The sequence below is a fragment of the Epinephelus lanceolatus genome, chromosome 22, assembly GCF_041903045.1.
Source record: "Epinephelus lanceolatus isolate andai-2023 chromosome 22, ASM4190304v1, whole genome shotgun sequence".
Lineage (NCBI taxonomy): Eukaryota > Metazoa > Chordata > Actinopteri > Perciformes > Serranidae > Epinephelus > Epinephelus lanceolatus.
The window spans coordinates 5718452-5737856 of record NC_135755.1 but is presented as its reverse complement, the minus strand read 5'-3'; the positions used below and the strand labels follow the sequence as shown (position 1 = coordinate 5737856).

The following is a 19405-nucleotide window of genomic DNA, read 5'->3' as shown; positions in this document are numbered from 1 at the left end:
GCCTCAACATTTTTAACAACTAGCCTAAATAAAGGGTAGATTGATTACACCTCTCTTTGAAACCTGGAGAGACATCAGTTTTCTTGTGCTGCATCCAGACGCCTTTCTTAAGTGTATAAATCTTTGAAACCCGAGCGAATTGGTTCAGTTTCTTTCGAAAAAGTCCTTACAAGGCAATGAGCCCCTCGGCAAATATCAAGAAAATAGCAAAACGTTTTTATTTTTTATTGCATAAAACCTGTAAAAAATGTACAGGACTACATAGCAGGAAATATTTTTGCTGCTATCAAATGTAACTACTTAGAAAAAGTAGTCCTGCTCTAATTTTTGTGTTGTTTACAAACCATAGCTGGGTATTTTGTTAAGAAGAAGAAGAAAACCTGTAAATGCACTAGTCAAAGCATTCTGTACATTCTTCAGTATGATATGGTTGTTGGGAAAATAAACGTAGGAGCATTCTCAGAAGCATGCCTATTTTCATTTGAATAATCTTTTTTAACAAGTCAGTTTTGTACAATTTTTCATTTACATGGTGACGTATCATGCAGCTGTGTATTTTCAGTAAAAAAAATTGTTGGTAAAGAACTGTCTACTTCAATAGAAAACTTGTTGTTTGCACAGCAGAATATTTTGTAAAGCAAGAGAGGGAAACCTGTAATTGCAGTGAAAGTATTTTTGCTGTTTTCGTTCTGTTATTGCTGAGAAAGGAACATACTCAGAGACATGCCTATTTATATTTATGTTATTTAAAAAGGCAATTTATATGGTACAACAAGGAGACCCTGTCTTAGCATTTTATTCTGATCACAGTAATTAAAGTTTTTGTGATATCTCACATGTGGCTTCAACTTACAACTGAACATTTTGTATTGGAAAATACAGAGACATATATCGTGTATCGCCTTTTAGCCTAAAAATACAGAGAAATGATTTTTGGTCTATATTGCCCAGCCCTACATTTATGAACCTCTAAAACCTCCATCTGTTGAGCTGAGCTGCTGGCTGAAGGCTCTGTCTCTGCTCTCCAAAACCCGAGGGAATTGGTTTGGTTTCTTTCGAAAACGTCCTTACAAGGCAATGAGCCCCTTAGCAAGAAATTTCAAGAAAATAGCAAAACGTAACAAGAGCTGAAAAAGAAAAGAAAGAGGGGGATCCAGTTGGTCAAAATCGGGTACAAATTCAGCCATGACTACTCCAAACAGAGTAACTCCTCGCATTTGTAAGCTGGCTTCAGCGGTAACTTCCTGCAACAACTCAAATCTCGCGAAACCAACTGCTGAAAACACCAAAGAAGAAGAATCTCGCGAGACGTGAGATTTCAGAGCCAGCCTTTCACTCTCTGAGGGAGTGTTTTGACTTGCCACAACAAACATGTCTGAATTTTTACCCGATTTTGACCAACTGGATCTGGATGAGCCATTTGAATTTGATGATTTATTTGAACATGGAGTACACGGACGCAGAGCTCATTGAAATTGAAGAGTGGACGAGCAGAGAGAGGGAGCAGCAACAGGCAGAGGAACATGTCCGAATCCAGCTAAAGGGAAACACAGACGTTCATTTCTCCTTTACATTATGTTGTTGGATAATTATACTAACAATCCGAGCTTATCTGTGTGAAAAAAATGCACTTTTAGTGAACGTATTTTGACGTTGTTTGACGCTGTCTGAGTGCCCTATTATTTAATATAGCGCACGCTCACGGGCTGCAGGCAGGTCAGCCCTAGCTTCATACTGGAGAAAATATTTAACATCCTCATCACTCATTTAGACAAAAGTAGATCGGAAAATAGGGCCCAGGTTGAAAAAAAATTAGTTCCCCTTTAAGCCTAAGGTGGAATTGGAAAAGAGAGGTATCTGGTGCCTTTTTTAACGGTCACATTACTGCTGTATGATGGATCGATAGTTCTACACTCACTGGCCACTTTATTAGGTAGACATGGTGAAGACGAGCTGCTGAAGTTCAAACTGAGCATCAGAATGATGAAGAAAGGTGATGTAAGTGACTTTGAACGTGGCATGGTTGTTGGTTCCAGACGGGCTGCTCTGAGTATTTACTGGGATTTTCAGCACAACCATCTCTAGGGTTTACAGAGGATGGTCCCAAAAAGAGAAAATATCCAGTGAGCCAAAATGCCTTGTTGATGCCAGAGGTCAGAGGAGAATGGCCAGACTGGTTCAAGATGATAGAAAGGCAACAGGAAGTCAAATAAGCACTGATTACAATGTGTACATCTTCTGATGGCTACTTCCAGCAGGATAACACACCATGTCACAAAGCTCACATCATCTCAAACATGACAATGAGTTCACTGTACTCCAATGGCCTCCACAGTCACCAGATCTCAGTCCAACAGAGCACCTTTCTATCTTTCTAATACCTTTTTAATCTGTGACACCAAGAATTAAAAAGGGGGTCCAACCCGGTACTAGCATGGTGTACCTAATAAAGTGGCTGGTGAGTGTAATCCTGAGACATGTACTGTATTATGATGCAGTAGAACATGCTACAGATATGACTGCGTCTTTGTGTCAAAATAAGGTGTTAAAACAGATAAATACAAAATACATATATGGACATCAGATTTACTGCTCTATTTACAGGAAGTAAACACGTTACCTGTGTCCCTTATGAGTTAAGAAATCCCACTAAATTGTTAAAGAGCACGTTTGTCCTATTACATATCCAAAGAAAAAAAAAACATGATGGCCAGAAGTAGAAATAGCTAACGACACCAGAGAAGCTAACGGCACCAGAGATGCTAACGGCACCAGAGAAGCTCACGGCACCAGAGAAGCTAATGACACCAGAGAAGCTAACGACACCAGAGAAGCTAATGACACCAGAGAAGCTTTCTTTTCTTTTCATAAATTGAACACACATTAAAGAACATACAAGATCCTGTAGAGAATTAATACATATAATACTGTAGCAGGAAGGAAAAAGGAAGTGAGATCACAGCCTTGTCCACCTGAGCAGGAGAGGAAGGAGGAGGGGAAGGTGATAAATTAAGGAGACACCTGTGAGCGGAACAGAGAGCGGGAAAATCAAACAAAGGAGACTTAAAGGAGGATGTAAAGGAGATGTGAGAATGGGAAACAAAAGAGGAAATAAGTAAAAGGGTGAACCCAGCACTGGATTAAATGAAAAGACAACAGTGAATTTACCCTAGGGACAAAGTGTCACAAGGACTGACTGGAAATGAACGGTGAGGAAACAACAACCTCAAACAAAAGCTGATCTCTGGAGCAGGTGGAAACAGACTGGGTCTGCTGTGCTTTTCCTGCTTGGATTCAGTGGCTGAGCTGAGGTGGATGACTCACTACCAGCAGATAAGTTCCTTTTTCCCCACAATCTCCTGGCTTCTCCAAACTCGAGCTTCAAGCTAACCTGGGTCCTTCCCTCCCCCCTCACTCACACTCACACTCAACACACACTCTTCCACCTGAATTGATTTGAACTGAATTACATTCATACTTCCCCACTCACTCAAACACACACACATACTCCCCTCAACACTCTCACCTATCTGAACTAAATGAACTGAACTGTAAACCTCTCTCTCTCACCTACACACACGCACACACACACATAATTTCCTTTTATTTGTTTATGAGCTGAATGAATATTATTTGTATTTGAATTTTGTGTTTTCCTGTGGTTGACTATTGAATTGAATTGGATTTCTGTTTACTGCAGTGACATTGATGAATTAAGAAATTTTTGAGTTATTTGATTCTGTTTGATTGAATTAGAATTAATATTAGAATTAGGAATGAATATAATGACCCTTAATGAATCAACTTGATTTGTGGTGTTTTCTGTTATTTTTTAGTGTAGAAATAAGCAGTCGGGTTATTTTGCTTTTACTTCACTCTTAATAAATTTGACAGGTGAGGGTTTATGTGTCCGCCTGTCTGGCGCCCAACAATTTCTTAGGTTTCTACGCTACACATAGAAAATATATATGTATATATAATACAATAAACATTGTCAAATTAAATGAAGGAAGAGGATTTTTTTAAAGTCAAATAAAATATTGGGGATTTATGTAAAAATATACATAGAGACATATAAACTTTATATAATGAAAGATATGTAGGCTATGTTAGGTGAATACTCCTGTCAGTGACCCTGACCACTGGCATTGGCAAAAGAACTGGAGTTGGTCCCCGGACACTGCACTGTGGCTGCCCACTGCTCCCAGTGTATACAGTAGGATGGGTCAAATGCAGAGATCAAATGTATGTAATGTGCTGAGAAAGAACAATAAAGAATCTTCTTCTTCTAATAATTTTTTTAATAACTAGGAGATAACAAAAAAATAAAGAGATTTCAAAGACTTAAAAAATAAGGGACATGAATCAAAACAACGAGAAACGAGATATATCCCCAGTCATGCACACCCACTTCTAATAAACTCAGTACTGTTTTTCAACACATATATTTTTTTGTCTTCATTCAATGTAGTTAGCACATATTGTTATTGTGCCATTGGTTTTGGCCTTGGTGCCCCAATAAATTTGTATTTTTTAGGGCAAGGCCAAAGTGGCCTTGCCCTAAAAATGACCTAATTCCAGGCCTATAATGGTGTATTTCCTCTCCTGTTTCTGTCCTTGGAGGGGCCAGTTGCAGTGTGCTGCTTTTTTATGTGCTGCTGCCTCCATTGGCTGAGCGTCTCTGCTCACGTAACATATAAGTCATGAGCGAAAATATGCACCACACAGCCAGAATAAGAACCTCTTAGGCAGGGCAAGTAAGAATTTAGATGGGGCAAGTAGATTTGGGAAGTACTTGCCCGGCCACTGACGGCTCCACGTGAGATAGCGAGTAATCCTTTAACTTTTCCCCTCGAAAAACGACATGACATGACTTGCCACCACTCATCGCGATTTTGGACGTTGTGTGTTTAGGCTGCCCTGGTGCAAAATCCATGAGGAATAAAAGAAAAACGATGCTGGAATCAGGAAACCGAGAGGTTCCTGAATCCGGTGATACCAAACATCACATGGTTTGATGACGTAGTGCACCTGGAAGATACCATTTAACAGAGGAGGGAGGGAGCGCAGACGCCGGCGTCCGAACGAAGTTAAAAAGGAGATCCAACCCGGTTCTACCAAAATGTACCTAATAAAGTGGCTGGTGAGTGCAATCCTGAGACATGTACTGTATTATGATGCAGTAAAACATGCTACAGATATGACTGCGTCTTTGTGCCAAAATAAGATGTTAAAACAGATAAATACAACATACATATATGGACATCAGATTTACTGCTCTATTTACAGGAGGTAAACACGTTACCTGTGTCCCTTATGAGTTAAGAAATCCCACTAAATTGTTAAAGAGCATGTTTGTCCTATTCATATCCAAAGAAAAAAAAAACATGATGGCCAGAAGTAGAAATAGCTAACGGCACCAGAGAGGCTAATGACACCAGAGAAGCTAACAACACCACAGAAGCTAACGTAGCTTTTAAACGTCGACGGACTGAATATTTATTGAACAAAGCTGCAGTTACATTATTAATAATGAACTTGTAATGTTTAATGAACAAACCTGCTCTGTGTAACCGAAGCTGAGGGTTGAAAACAGCGTCCAGTAGTTTCCGTTGTTGCTCGTTCTCCTCTTTTGATCGACAAAGTTCCTCCTCGTACTCTGTTATCGTTATGAATAAATCATCCATGTTTAGCAGCGCAGCTGTAAGAGTTTAACTTATTGAGGTAAACGACAGTGTGACCAGGAGAGATCCAAACTGTGACTCGCATTTTGTGACCGTGGAGCTCCAATGCGACTGGCAAATAGGATAAATACATGAACTGGAGAGGCCTAAGTGTGTTACCAGCTTACAGTGAATAAATCCTGACATTTAAAAGGCGTCGCAGTAACAGTTTAACTTTCTGCTAACTGCTAACAACTGAAAGGAAGCTACAAGTTTACAGCAAAAACATGACTGAGATTATCTGGTCTCTTTCCAATCATCGTCACTATCATCAGTCTCAGGTTCAGAAGACTCTCCAGTCTTGTCATCAGTCTCAGGTTGTAAATGTGTATCTGGATCTGAGTTCCTGGCTGGTTCTGCTCCTCCACAGTCGTCTTCATCAGCTTCCGTTTCCATCTCTTTTCCCACACTCAGAGCAGCTATATGAGTTGTCATGCGTCTCTTCAGATGACCTGTTTGAGAAAATCCTTTCCCACACTCAGAGCAGCTAAATGGTCTTTCTCCTGAATGAGTTCTCATGTGTGCCTTCAGATCACGTGGATGAAAAAAATCTTTTCCCACACACAGAGCAGGTAAATAGTTTTTTTTCCTGTGTGAATGCCCGTGTGTGTCTTCAGATGAATATTTTGAGGAAATCTTTACCCTCACTCAGAGCAGCTATATGGTATTACTCCTGTATGAGTTGTCACGTGTCTCTTCAGATGACCTGTTCGAGAAAATCCTTTCCCACATTCAGAGCAGGTAAATGGTTTTTCTCCTGTATGAGTTGTCATGTGCCTCTTCAGATGACCTGTTCGAGAAAATCCTTTCCCACATTCAGAGCAGGTAAATGGTTTTTCTCCTGTATGAGTTGTCATGTGTCTTTTCAGATATCCTGTTTGAGAAAATCTTTTCCCACACACAGAGCAGGTAAATGGTTTTTCTCCTGAATGAGTTCTCATGTGTGCCTTCAGATCACCTGACCGAGTAAATCTTTTCCCACACTCAGAGCAGCTAAATGGTCGTTCTCCAGCATGAGTTCTCATGTGTACCTTCAGAGTACCAGACTCTGAAAATTTTTTACCACACTCAGAGCAGCTAAATGGTTTTTCTCCAGCATGAGATCTCATGTGTGTCTTCAGATGACCTGCCAAAGAAAACCTTTTCCCACACTCAGAGCAGCTAAATGGTTTTTCTCCTGTATGAACTCTCATGTGTGTCTTCAGACACCATGACTGATAAAATCTTTTCCCACACTCAGAGCAGCTAAATGGTTTTTCTCCTGTATGATATCTCATGTGTGCCTTCAGAGCACCTGACTGAGAAAATCTTTTACCACACTCAGAGCAGCTAAATGGTTTTTCTCCTGTATGAAATCTCATGTGTGTTTTCAGAGCACCTGACTGAGAAAATCTTTTACCGCACTCAGAGCAGGTAAATGGTTTTTCTCCTGTATGAAATCTCATGTGTGTCTTCAGTTGACCTGTTCGAGAAAATCTTTTCCCACACTCGGAGCAGCTAAACGGTTTTTCTCCTGTATGAGTTTTCATGTGTATCTTCAGATTATTTGACAGAGAAAATCTTTTCCCACACTCAGAACAGCTATGTGGTTTTTCTCCTGTGTGAGTTATCATGTGTGCCTTCAGAGCACTCGACTGAGAAAATGTTTTCCCACACTCAGAGCAGCTAAATGGTCTTTCTCCTGTATGAAATCTCATGTGTGCCTTCAGATGACCTGACCAAGAAAATCTTTTCCCACACTCAGAGCAGCTATATGGTTTTTCTCCTGTGTGAGTTCTCATGTGTGTTTTCAGAACTCCACTTCTACAAAATCTTTTCCCACACTCAGAGCAGCTAAATGGTTTTTCTCCTGTGTGAGTTATCATGTGTGCCTTCAGAGTACTCGACTGAGAAAACCTTTTCCCACACTCAGAGCAGCTAAATGGTCTTTCACCTGAATGAGTTCCCATGTGTGCCTTCAGATGACCTGACCATGAAAATCTTTTCCCACACTCAGAGCAGCTATATGGTTTTTCTCCTGTGTGAGTTCTCATGTGTGTTTTCAGAACTCCACTTCTACAAAATCTTTTCCCACACTCAGAGCAGCTAAATTGTTTCTCATCAGCACTACCTTTCGAATCACTAACAGGGTCTTCATCATTTCTAAGAGACTTTAAGCCTAACTGATATTCTCTGGTCTCTGTCCACTCATCATCACCACTGTCATCAGTCTCAGGCTGTAAATGTGTATCTGGATCTGAGTTCCTGGCTGGTTCTGGTCCTCCACAGTCCTCTCCATCAGCTCCAGTTTCCATCTCTTCAGTGTGTCTTTGATGAAGCTGTGAAGACTGAGGTTTCTCTTCATCATCTTCACTCTTCACAGGGACAGGAGTGAATGTGAACTTGGTGATATCATCCTCCTCCAGCCCTTGAAGCTGCTCTCCCTCCTGACTGATCCAGAGTTCCTCCTGTTCCTCTTTAATGTGTGGAGGCTCTGGGTCCTCCTGGTCCTCTTTAATGTGTGGAGGCTCTGGGTCCTCCTGTTCCTCTTTAATGTGTGGAGGCTCTGGGTCCTCCTGGTCCTCTTTAATGTGTGGAGGCTCTGGGTCATCTTGTTCCTCTTTAATGTGTGGAGGCTCTGGGTCCTCCTGTTCCTCTTTTATGTGTGGAGGCTCTGGGTCCTCCTGCTCCTCTTTAATGTGTGGAGGCTCTGGGTCCTCCTGGTCCACACTGGAGCTCCACTCCTGCTGCTCAGGGGGAACCTCTTCTTTAACCACCAACAACTGCTGGACGTCTGCAGGAAACAGGAAACACACAGATGTTACAGAGAAATGTTGTCGTTCATTCACATCACAGCTCAAAAACTCCTTACTGAACTTCTACAGATCTCTGAGCATCAAACAGCTTCACAGTGTTCACTCAGTGTAAATGAAGTGCCAGTAATGATGTCGTTGCCCAGAAATGGTGACACAGACGTGCTATGTGAATTTCAAAATAAATGTGTATCTTTAAGATGACAATATGGATCGATGTTTTCATTTTGCATCGATATAATCGGATCGTTAATCAATGTATCGATGTGGATCGATGTATCGTTACACCTCTAGTCGGCAGGTAATATTGTAAAGAAACAGAGAGCCGCACTTGATCCTGATCAACTTGATAGACTTGTGTTTCTGGCATATTATATCAGAAATTACGACGGGCCGTTCGGCTTGATATTGGTTCTGTTTCACCTTGCTACATTTTTATTTCAAAGCTGTCGGAGCTCCCTCCTGCTGTCTATCATTTACATTTTATATTCAGGGAGGCTTTTTTTCTAGGTTACAAATACTGTAGCACTACCACAGACGCTAACGATATCACAGAAGCTAACGGCACCACAGAAGCCAACGGCACCACAGAAGCTAACGACACCAGAGAAGCTAACGGCACCAGAGAAGCTAACGGCACCAGAAAATCTAACAGCATCAGAGAAGCTAACGACACCAGAGGAACTAACGGCGCCACAGAAGCTAACAATACCCGAGAAGCTAACGACACCAGAGAAGCTCACTACGCCACAGAAGCTAACGGCACCAAAAAAGCTAATGACACCAGAGAAGCTAACAATACCAGAGAAGCAAACGACACCAGAGAAGCTAACAATACCAGAGAAGCTAATGACACCAGAGAAGCTAACAATACCAGAGAAGCAAATGGCACCAGAGAAGCTAACAATACCCGAGAAGCTAATGACGCCAGAGAAGCTAACAATACCACAGAATCTAATGACACCAGAGAAGCTAACAATACCCAAGAAGCTTACGACGCCATAGAAGCTAACAACACCAGAGAAGCTAACAATACCCGAGAAGCTAACGGCGCCAGAGAAGCTAACAATACCCGAGAAGCTAATGACGCCAGAGAAGCTAACAATACCAGAGAAGCTAACGGTGCCAGAGAACCTAATGACACTAAAGAAGCTAACGACACCAGAGAAGCTAACAGCACCAGAGAAGCTAACAATACCAGAGAAACTAACGACGCCACAGAAGCTAATGGCACCAGAGAAACCAAAATAGATTCTGGACTGCTTCTGAAGAGTGCAGACGCTTTCCTGCTTGCTCCAGCCTGCTTCCTTCTTTACTCTGCTTTTTAATCGTTTTATTCCTTCTACAAATCCTGGAAAATCTCTATATCCATCATTTCATGAATTATTTTAAGTAAACCAAGACTTTGAAGAAGATTTTTATATTTTTAACTGATCTGACGAGCCAGCAGCATGTCCGGGGGAAGAAACCAAACAAATTCCTTTTGTGAACGCTGTCGGAGATATCAACAAGAAATTAATGAGCTACAAGCACGTATTTTTGCTTTAGAATCTGAAAAAGGACTTCACAAGACACTCCCAGTGACATCCGATGGTAAGAAGCCCACAGTTACTTTCAGTAAAAAGGGTGAAAAACCTGCTACTTTCATCTTAAACCTGAGTGATACTGTGTCTTTTCCAAAATTCTGTAAAGACCAAAGAGAGAACTTGGTGCTAAGCCAAAGCAGCACAAAGTGATAAGAGACAATGTTAATACCTACGTAACATCACCCAAAATACAGCTTACAAACAGATTTTTGCCACTGTCAGAGACTGAATTTAATGTTTCTAATGAACAAAGAGAAAATGGATTATCTTCACGAAACTGGAGCCATAAAGTCGGCAAAAGACAGCAGGCAGACAGACAATCTGGACCAAACGTCAAGGTCAGAGATACGCTGCTGATAGGAGACGGTGCTATCAGTGGCATAAACCACAGAAGAATTCAAACATGCTGCTGTCCCAGTGCCACTGTCTCTGAGATAACACTCCTCCCAAAAGTTTTGTCTACACACCGAGGAGTCAAACAGCTGATCATGCACGTGGGTGCAGTGGACATCAGAAAGGAACAGACTGAAGTCTTGAAAAGGGATTTCACTAAGTTCTTCAAGGAGCTTGATAAAGTGGAGGTCAAGGCATTCATTAGTGGACCTCTTCCAAACATAGACAGGAAGATAAACAAGTTCAGCCAGCTGCTTCAGCTGAACACATGGCGGTCCAAAGAGTGTGCACACAGAGGTTTGCACTACATTGAGAACTTTTATCTGTTCTGGAAACAAGAGGACCTGTTCAAGGAAAGGGCCCACACCTGTGCAGAGGTGGGAGGAGAGTGCTGACGGAACACCTCCTCCACGCTCTGAGGCATCAGAATGGGCCGGGACAGGGTCCTGAGCGACCAGTGAGAGAAAAGAGGAACGAGAGAAGCATCTCTGTCGCAGAAGCCAGAGACCGAGCCAGTGTTTCAGCACCAGCTGCACCACAACAGCCTCCACCGCCCCCAGCGAAGGATTCAGCTCCAGCACCACAACAGCCTCCACTGCTCCCAGTGAAGGATTCAGGCCCGCCATCGGTTTCACCTCCCCCCGGGCCCTCATCACAGGCCTTGGACTTGTCTGTGATGGCCCCAGCAGAAGTTTCAGACCCGGCAGCACCCCCATCACCTCCTCTACCCACAGACCAGCCCTGGGCCCCCCCTGCCACATCTACCCCCTCTAGAGACTTGTCCCTCTCCCTCTTATTTTCATCCCCACCTTCCCCCATGGGCCTTCCCAACCATCTTGAAAGCCTGATCAAATCAGGGATTAAGATGGTTCCCCTCACCCCTAATATAGCAAGGTCAAGACTTCTATCACCAACTATGCTGAACTATCCCCCGGATAAAACTGTGCCCCTCAAGTCACACAGGAGCTTCAACTCTCCTGCTTCACAAACTAAAGCTCCCCCAGCTCCTCCCTCTCGGTTTTCATCTGGTCCATCACCCAAACTTCCCCCTGCTCGTCCTCCCCTGCCTGCCCTCAGAGCTGGTATCCCTAAGAGCTAGGATGCACAGGGCCTCTGCTGTCCCAGGACTTACAGCCATGATAAAGGTAATATCAAGCTGAGGCCCTGTGAGACAATATTCTCCCCTAGTGCTATATCTACAGCCACACCACATAGACCAGATTACAGAAGGACAGTTAGACTGTCCAATCAGAGAAATTTAATCTATATCCCTTGTAAGAAGATAATGTCCAGTCCTACTGAAACTAATCTGAAACTTGCTGTGCTTAATGTCAGATCCTTGTCTAACAAATCATTTTTAATTAATAATTTGATTTCTTCGTATAATCTTGATTTTATGTTTTTAACTGAAACATGGCTTGACAAAAACACAGGTAATGCTGTTCTAATGGAATCAGCTCCACCCAACTACAAATTTGAATCTGAAACACGAGAAAACAAAAAGGGTGGAGGTGTCTGTGCAATATTTAGAGATCATATGGTTATGCACAGATTGTCATTTGGGGTGTTTTCATCATTTGAGTATGTATCCTTTAAAATGGAGCTAAAACAATCTCCGTCCATACTCTATGTAGTTATATACAAGCCTCCCCAGCACCATCAAAGTTTTATTGATAATTTTACCAGGATGCTTTCAATTGTATGCACAGACTTTGATGGTTTGGTCATTACAGGTGATTTTAATGTACATGTGGATAATGTCTGTGACAGAAATGCTAAAGAGCTCAGTGCTGTCCTTGAAACCTTTGGCCTGACTCAGCATGTGTGTGAGCCCACCCACAGCAGAGCGCAGCACACTCTGGACCTGCTCATTACAAAGGGGGTTAATATTTCAACCGTCAATGTGGTTGATGTTGCTCTGTCTGATCATTTCTGTGTCTTCTTTGACCTGTCTGTTTCTCCCAAACCACCGGCTGGTCCTGCAGTTGTTCGGAGGAGACACATAAATAAAAGCACAGGTGCTCTGTTCATGAAAATGATAAACTTTGAAAATGCCTCATGTTCTAATGTTGATGATTTGTTGAACTCTGTTACTTTGAGTGTTTTGAATGTTCTGGACACCATTGCCCCTGTGAAGGTTAAAATGGTTAAAAATAAGCAGAAGGCGCCATGGAGGAACGATGACTCGGTCAGGGCACAGAAAAGGGAGTGCCGGAGGGCCAAGCGGAAATGGCGCAAGTCAAAGCTTCATGTTCATTTTGAAATTTATAAAGAAAAGTTGTATGTGTTCAACCAGATCTTACGTAGAACAAGGGAGAGGTACTTTTCTGAAATTATTGGAAACTGCAGTAACAACTCGTGTGTCTTATTTGCAACAGTGAACAGATTAACAAACCCTCCAGCTCAACTGCCGTTGGAACTGATCTCCACATCTAAGTGTAATGAGTTTGCAGTATTCTTTCGCGACAAGGTTCAGACCATTAAAAATGCCATCAATTCCACAACACCAATAACAACCCTGCAGCCACCTAGACACTTAGAGCTGACTCATTTTGCACCTGTAACTGACAAAACTGTCCAAGAGATCATCACCAGTCTGAGTTCGTCTACATGCTGCCTCGATGTGTTACCCACTAGATTTCTAAAGTCTGTGCTGAGCAGTTTGTTACCACCACTCGCTCACATAGTTAACATGTCACTACAATCTGGAACATTCCCAAAGGCCTTGAAAACTGCGGTCATAAAGCCTCTCCTAAAGAAGAGCAGTCTCAATGCCACAGTACTGAACAACTACCATTTTTAAATCTGCCGTTTTTAGGCAAAGTCCTTGAGAAAGCTGTTTACCAACAGCTTACTGACTTTCTCCTAAAGAACAACTCCTTTGATGTTTTCCAGTCAGGTTTTAGACCCCATCACAGCACCGAGACCGCTCTTATTAAGGTGACAAATGACATCCGCCTGAACACTGACACAGGCAGTCTCAGTTTTAGTCCTGCTAGATCTGAGTGCTTTTGACACTGTCGATCATGAGATCCTTTCACAGAGACTAGAGGACTGGGTGGGCATCTCTGGCACTCCCCTAAATTGGTTGAAGTCCTATCTAGAAGACAGGAAGTACTTTGTTGAAATTGGTAACTGTGTCTCAGACCACATGGCCTTGACCTGTGGGGTGCCCCAAGGGTCAATCCTGGGACCCCTTCTGTTCAATCTCTACATGCTGCCTTTAGGCCAGTTAATACAAAGTAATAATGTGTCCTACCACAATTATGCAGACGACACTCAGATCTATGTCTCATTGACAGCAGGTGAATATGGACCAGTGGATTCACTCTGTCACTGCATCCAACAGGTCAGGGTGTGGATGCAAAACAACTTTCTCCAGCTAAATTCATACAAGACTGAAGTCATTGTATTTGGTCCACAGAAACAAAGAGAAAGTGTCAGCAGTCACCTCCAGTCTCTCTCTCTAAAACCTACAAATCAGGTTAGAAATCTCGGGGTAATAATGGACTCAGACTTGAACTTTAACAGCCACATCAAATCAACAACATCAGCAGCTTTTTACCATCTAAAAAACATTGCCAAAATCAAAGGTATAGTGTCTAAACCTGACTTGGAGAGACTGATCCATGCATTTGTCTCTAGTAGGTTAGACTACTGTAACGGCCTGCTCACTGGCCTCTCCAAACGGGCCGTAAGACAGCTGCAGTACATCCAGAATGCTGCTGCTCGGGTCCTGACCAGAACCAGGAAGTACGAGCACATTAGTCCTGTGCTCAGGTCTCTACACTGGCTTCCTGTGGCTCAGAGAATAGACTTTAAAGCAGCTCTGCTTGTGTACAAGTCTCTCGACGGCCTAGCACCAAAGTACATCTCTGACATGTTAGCGCCATATGAACCATCTCGGACTCTGAGGACGTCAGGGACCGGCCTCCTGCTGGTGCCCAGAGTCAGGACTAAACATGGGGAATCAGGATTCCAGTTTTATGCAGCTAAAATCTGGAAGTCTTTCTGAAGATGTGAGACAGGCCTCTACTCTGACAATGTTCAAATCTAGGCTCAAAAACAGCTCTATTTCACTGTGCATATGACTGAAAAGATCTTATCTGCACTCTTCTCTTTTAAAGTTCATTTTATAATGATTATTTATGTTTTTATTTTGTATTGTGATTTTAATGCATTTTCTTGTTCTGTAAAGCACTATGAATTACTTTGTTTACGAATTGTGCTCTACAAATAAACTTGCCTTGCCTTGCCTAACGGCAACAGAGAAACTAACGGCACCAGAGAAGCTAACGGCACCAGAGAAGCTAACGGCGCCAGAGAAGCTAACAACACCAGAGAAGCAAACAACACCAGAGAAGCAAACGGCGCCAGAGAAGCTAACGACTCCATAGAAGCTAACAACACCAGAGAAGCAAACGGCGCCAGAGAAGCTAACGACTCCATAGAAGCTAACAACACCAGAGAAGCAAACGGCGCCAGAGAAGCTAACGACGCCATAGAAGCTAACAATACCAGAGAAGCTAACGACACAAGAGAAGCTAACAACACCAGAGAAGCTAACAATACCAGAGAAGCTAACGACACAAGAGAAGCTAACGACGCCATAGAAGCTAACAATACCAGAGAAGCTAACGACACCAGAGAAGCTAACAATACCAGAGAGGCTAACGACACCAGAGAAGCTAACGGCACCAGAGAAGCTAACGGCACCAGAGAAGCTAACGTGGCTTTAAATCGTCGACAGACTGAATATTTATTGAACAAAGCTGCAGTTATATTATTAATAATGAACTTGTAATGTTTAATGAACAAACCTGCTCTGTGTAACCGAAGCTGAGGGTTGAAAACAGCGTCCAGTAGTTTCCGTTGTCGCTCGTTCTCCTCTTTTGATCGACAATGTTCCTCCTCTTTCTCTGCTATCGTTCTTTCAAACAGCCCAAATATCTCTCCATCAGCCGCAGTTAGTCGCTGCTTCACAAACGATCTCAGCATTTGGACGTTGGACATTTTCACACTTTAACAGTAGTGAGCGTTTAAATACGAACTCTTCCAAGTGTGCTGTTTTAAGCTGAATGTCTAGAGGCGTTTGAGCTCGTGATGTTGCGTGTTGTGCCGATGCTGCTTCTTCTTCTTCTTCTTCTTCTTCTGCTTCTTCGTGGAGTTTAACGGCGGTTGGCCACCTTTACAACGGAGCATTACCGCCACCTTCTGGCCCGGGTGTGGGTCAGGCTCCAATAACCCTACTTGCTTATTTCCTTGCCCTAAGTAAATAAATGGAAATAAATTGTTTAATTAACTAACAAAATAATAATAATAATAAAATAAATAAATAAAAATACAAATAAATAAATAAATAAAATAAAAACTAAATTAATTAATTAAATAATAATATAATTAAATAAATAATAATAATAGTTACATATTTCCTACATCCCTTATCCTTATATTCTGTCATACACCCCTATGCTCTTCAGAAACTCCACCACCATCTTCAATTTAGCCCCACTGCCCTCCCTGAGTATATCCTTTAGCTAAAATCCCAGGATCTCCACACTTCTCATCTTGTCCCTCATCTTTCTCCTATGTTCTTCATATGCCCTACACCACAGCAATACATGTTCCACTGATTCTTCCTCCTCCCCACACCCCTCACATAACCCTGGCTGGTGCCTCCCTATCATCTTCAGTGTTTTATTCAGTGCACAGTGTCCCAACCTCAGCCTCATCCATACTATTTCATCCCTCCTGCTGCCACTCCTGACCCCCTGCCCTTTAACACTACGCTGCACTTGGTAGAAGTGCCGACCCTTCTCTTCCTTATCCCATCTAGCCTGCTACAACTGATTTGCCTTTTCCCAAATTATCCCCTTTGCCTCTGCTTTACTAATCCTAACATGCATATCTACTCTCTCCTTCTTTAGAGCCCTCTTAGCTAACGCATCTGCCTCTTCATTGCCCCCCACTCCTACATGTGCAGGAACCCACAGAAATCTCACACTACTACCCTGACTCACACACCGAGTCACACACATCAAAAATTTCATATAGCAAGCCCTGCCTGCTTCCAGAATGGAAGGACCTTAAGCTCGTTAACACTGAAGCCGAGTCACAGCATATTAACACCCTCTCCACCCGAGCATGCTCAGCCCATCTGAGCGCCATCAGCACAGCTACCATCCCCACAGTGTACACACTCAGTCTGTTCGTAGTCCTTCTGTTAAGTGACATCCCCTTCTCTGGAACAACTACTCCAAACCCTGTCACCCCGGTCTCCATGTCCTCTGATCCATCTGTAAATATCAGAGTAAAATCCCTATAAGAAACCTGAGTGAGACTCTTAAAGACCCCTACCAAATCCACCCCTCTTCCAGTCTTTTTCTCCTCCAACAGCTGCCAATCCACTACAGGCCACTCCAACATCCAGGGAGCCACGACTGGGCACACCACCGATGGGCATAACCGTAACCCCCCTACTCCAAACTCTCCTGCCACATCCTTACCTACTCGGCCAAAGTTCTTCTTTCTACTCTTTCCATTCTCCCAGCAGTCCCTTAGCACCCCCAGAGTAGGGTGAGAGTCTCCATGTCCCTGCAAACTAGACCAGTAATTAGCCATCAGCTGTCCCCTTCTTATTTCCAGTGGCATTTCATTCATGGCCACTTGCAGAGCAGATACTGACGAAGACTTAAATGCCCCACTGCAGATCCTTAAAGCCTGGGCCTGAAGCACATCCAGCTTCCTGAGGTGTGTCTGGGCCGCCGACCCATACACCAAACAGCAATAGTCCAGCACCGACCTCACCAGTGACACATACACTGCCCTCAAAGCCTCACAACTAGCCCCCCAACTCCTACGTGCTAAGCACCTCATCACATTCAACACCTTTTTTCCCCTTTCTCCTATCCTCTTAACATGGCTTTCCCATGTCAGACGAGCATCAAATACCACCCCCAAATACTTAAAAGACTCAACCCTCTCCAGCTCTTGCCCATATAACCTGAGCCTGAGACCATCCTCCACCTTCTTCCTCGTGAAGAACACAGTCTGCGTCTTCTCCACTGAGAACCTGCAGCCCCATTTCAACCCCCACTGCTCCATTTCATCTATTGCTTCCTGCACCTTCCTTACCCCATTTTCCAAACATCTCCCCCTTTTCCAGAGAGCCCCATCGTCAGCAAATAGGGACCTCCCTATGTCCCCCTGTACCCCAGCAAAAATATCATTAATCATGATAGTAAAGAGAAGAGGACTGATGACACTCCCCTGAGGAGTCCCGTTACTGGTCTGGAACTGACTGGACAAAACAGAGCCAATCCGAACCTGAATCTTTCTGTCAGTTAAAAAATCTCTAATCCAATTAAACATTCTCCCACCTATTCCCAACTTGTGCAATTTTATCAGCAGACCTTCTCTCCACATCATGTCATAAGCCTTCTCTATATCAAAAAATACAGTTATCACTGACTCCTTGTTAGCCTGGGCTCTCCTTACCTCATCCTCTAGTCTAATCACAGCATCCATGGTGTTTCTTCCTCTCCTAAAACCACACTGATATCCCGCCAGTACTCCTCTCCTCTCCAGCACATAATGTAACCTGTCTGTCACCATCCTCTCCATCACTATGCAAATATTAGAAGTCAAAGCTATTGGTCTGTAGCTAGATGGTAATATTGGGTCCTTGCCTGGTTTCCGGACCGGCACTACCACTGCTTCTTTCCACCCCTGTGGCAGTTTCCCCTCCTCCCACACTCTGTTGTAGATATACAACAACGCCCCCAAAGCCTCATCCCCCAGGTTTTGCAGCATTTTATAACACACCCTATCTTTGCCAGGAGAAGTGGGCTTGGACTTATTTATAGCTCTTACCATCTCTGCTAACGTAAAAGGTTCATCAATAATATCCCCTCCCCTCTCCTTCCTACCTACCACACCTGGATGGAGACTCAAGGTAGCTTCCCTCCTCCTTATTCCTTCTTCAGACAGATTCTTCAGATCATGCACCTTAGAGAAAGATCTGGCCATAAGCTCTGCCTTCTCCCCATCTGATATTGCTGTCTCTTCACCACACACCAACACTGAGTATCCCCATTCTCTCCTGTCTCCCCCCATCTTCTTTATCATCTCCCACACTTCTCCCACTGGCGTTGTCCGCCCTATTCCACTACAATACCCCCTCCAGGCTGCTCTCTTTGCCCTCCTCACTATCTTCCTCAGAAATGCCTGGGCTCTTCTATAGTGGAACAGGTGCTGTTGGGAAAGTGTCTTCTTAACTAACCTAAATGCCCTATTCCTTTCCCTCACCGCCTGCTGACACTCCTCAGACCACCATGGGACCAGCTTCCTCTCCCTCCCACCCATACTCTGAAGTATTGCTCTCTCTGCTGCCTCTATAACCCCCGATGAGAACCCCTTATTTACCTCATCAACATCCACCAATAAGTCAATTTTACCTAAAATTCCTTCACTAGTCATCTTAAATAAACTCCAGTCCGCCTTACCTAACACCCACCGAGTGTTACCACCCCCTGCACCCCCCTCCACCTGACCACCTAGCGTGCACAATACGGGATAGTGATCACTACCTACAGTAGACTCAGACCAAACCTCCCACTGACTCACCCCGGCGAGCGGGGCAGAAACCAATGTCAGGTCCAACACAGACTCATTACCAGTCGCCCAGTTTAACCTAGTCCCCCTACCATCATTAAGGCACACTAATTCTCTCTTGTCCATTAGTTCTTCTATCCTTGCTCCATTCACATCTGTCATAAACCCCCCCCCCCCCCACAGAGTGCTGTGAGGAGAGGATTAAAGTCAGCGCATCAAACCACCCTACTTCTATCCTGTCCCTTAACCTCTAACAATCACTCTAACTCCAGCCTCTTACAAGGATTATAGTAGTTAA

At 43.4% G+C, this 19405-nt stretch overlaps 1 pseudogene across 1 annotated transcript; it reads right to left on the bottom strand.

Annotated features, from left to right (window-relative positions):
- Window positions 1–6447: 6447 nt before the first annotated feature.
- Window positions 6448–15645, bottom strand: LOC144459619 (uncharacterized; annotated as a pseudogene). The gene is made up of 2 exons (XR_013488465.1): window positions 15315–15645; window positions 6448–8496 (listed from the first exon to the last, which is right to left on the bottom strand). The product of XR_013488465.1 is annotated as an uncharacterized LOC144459619 (transcript).
- Between the last annotated feature and the right edge of the window lie 3760 nt (window positions 15646–19405).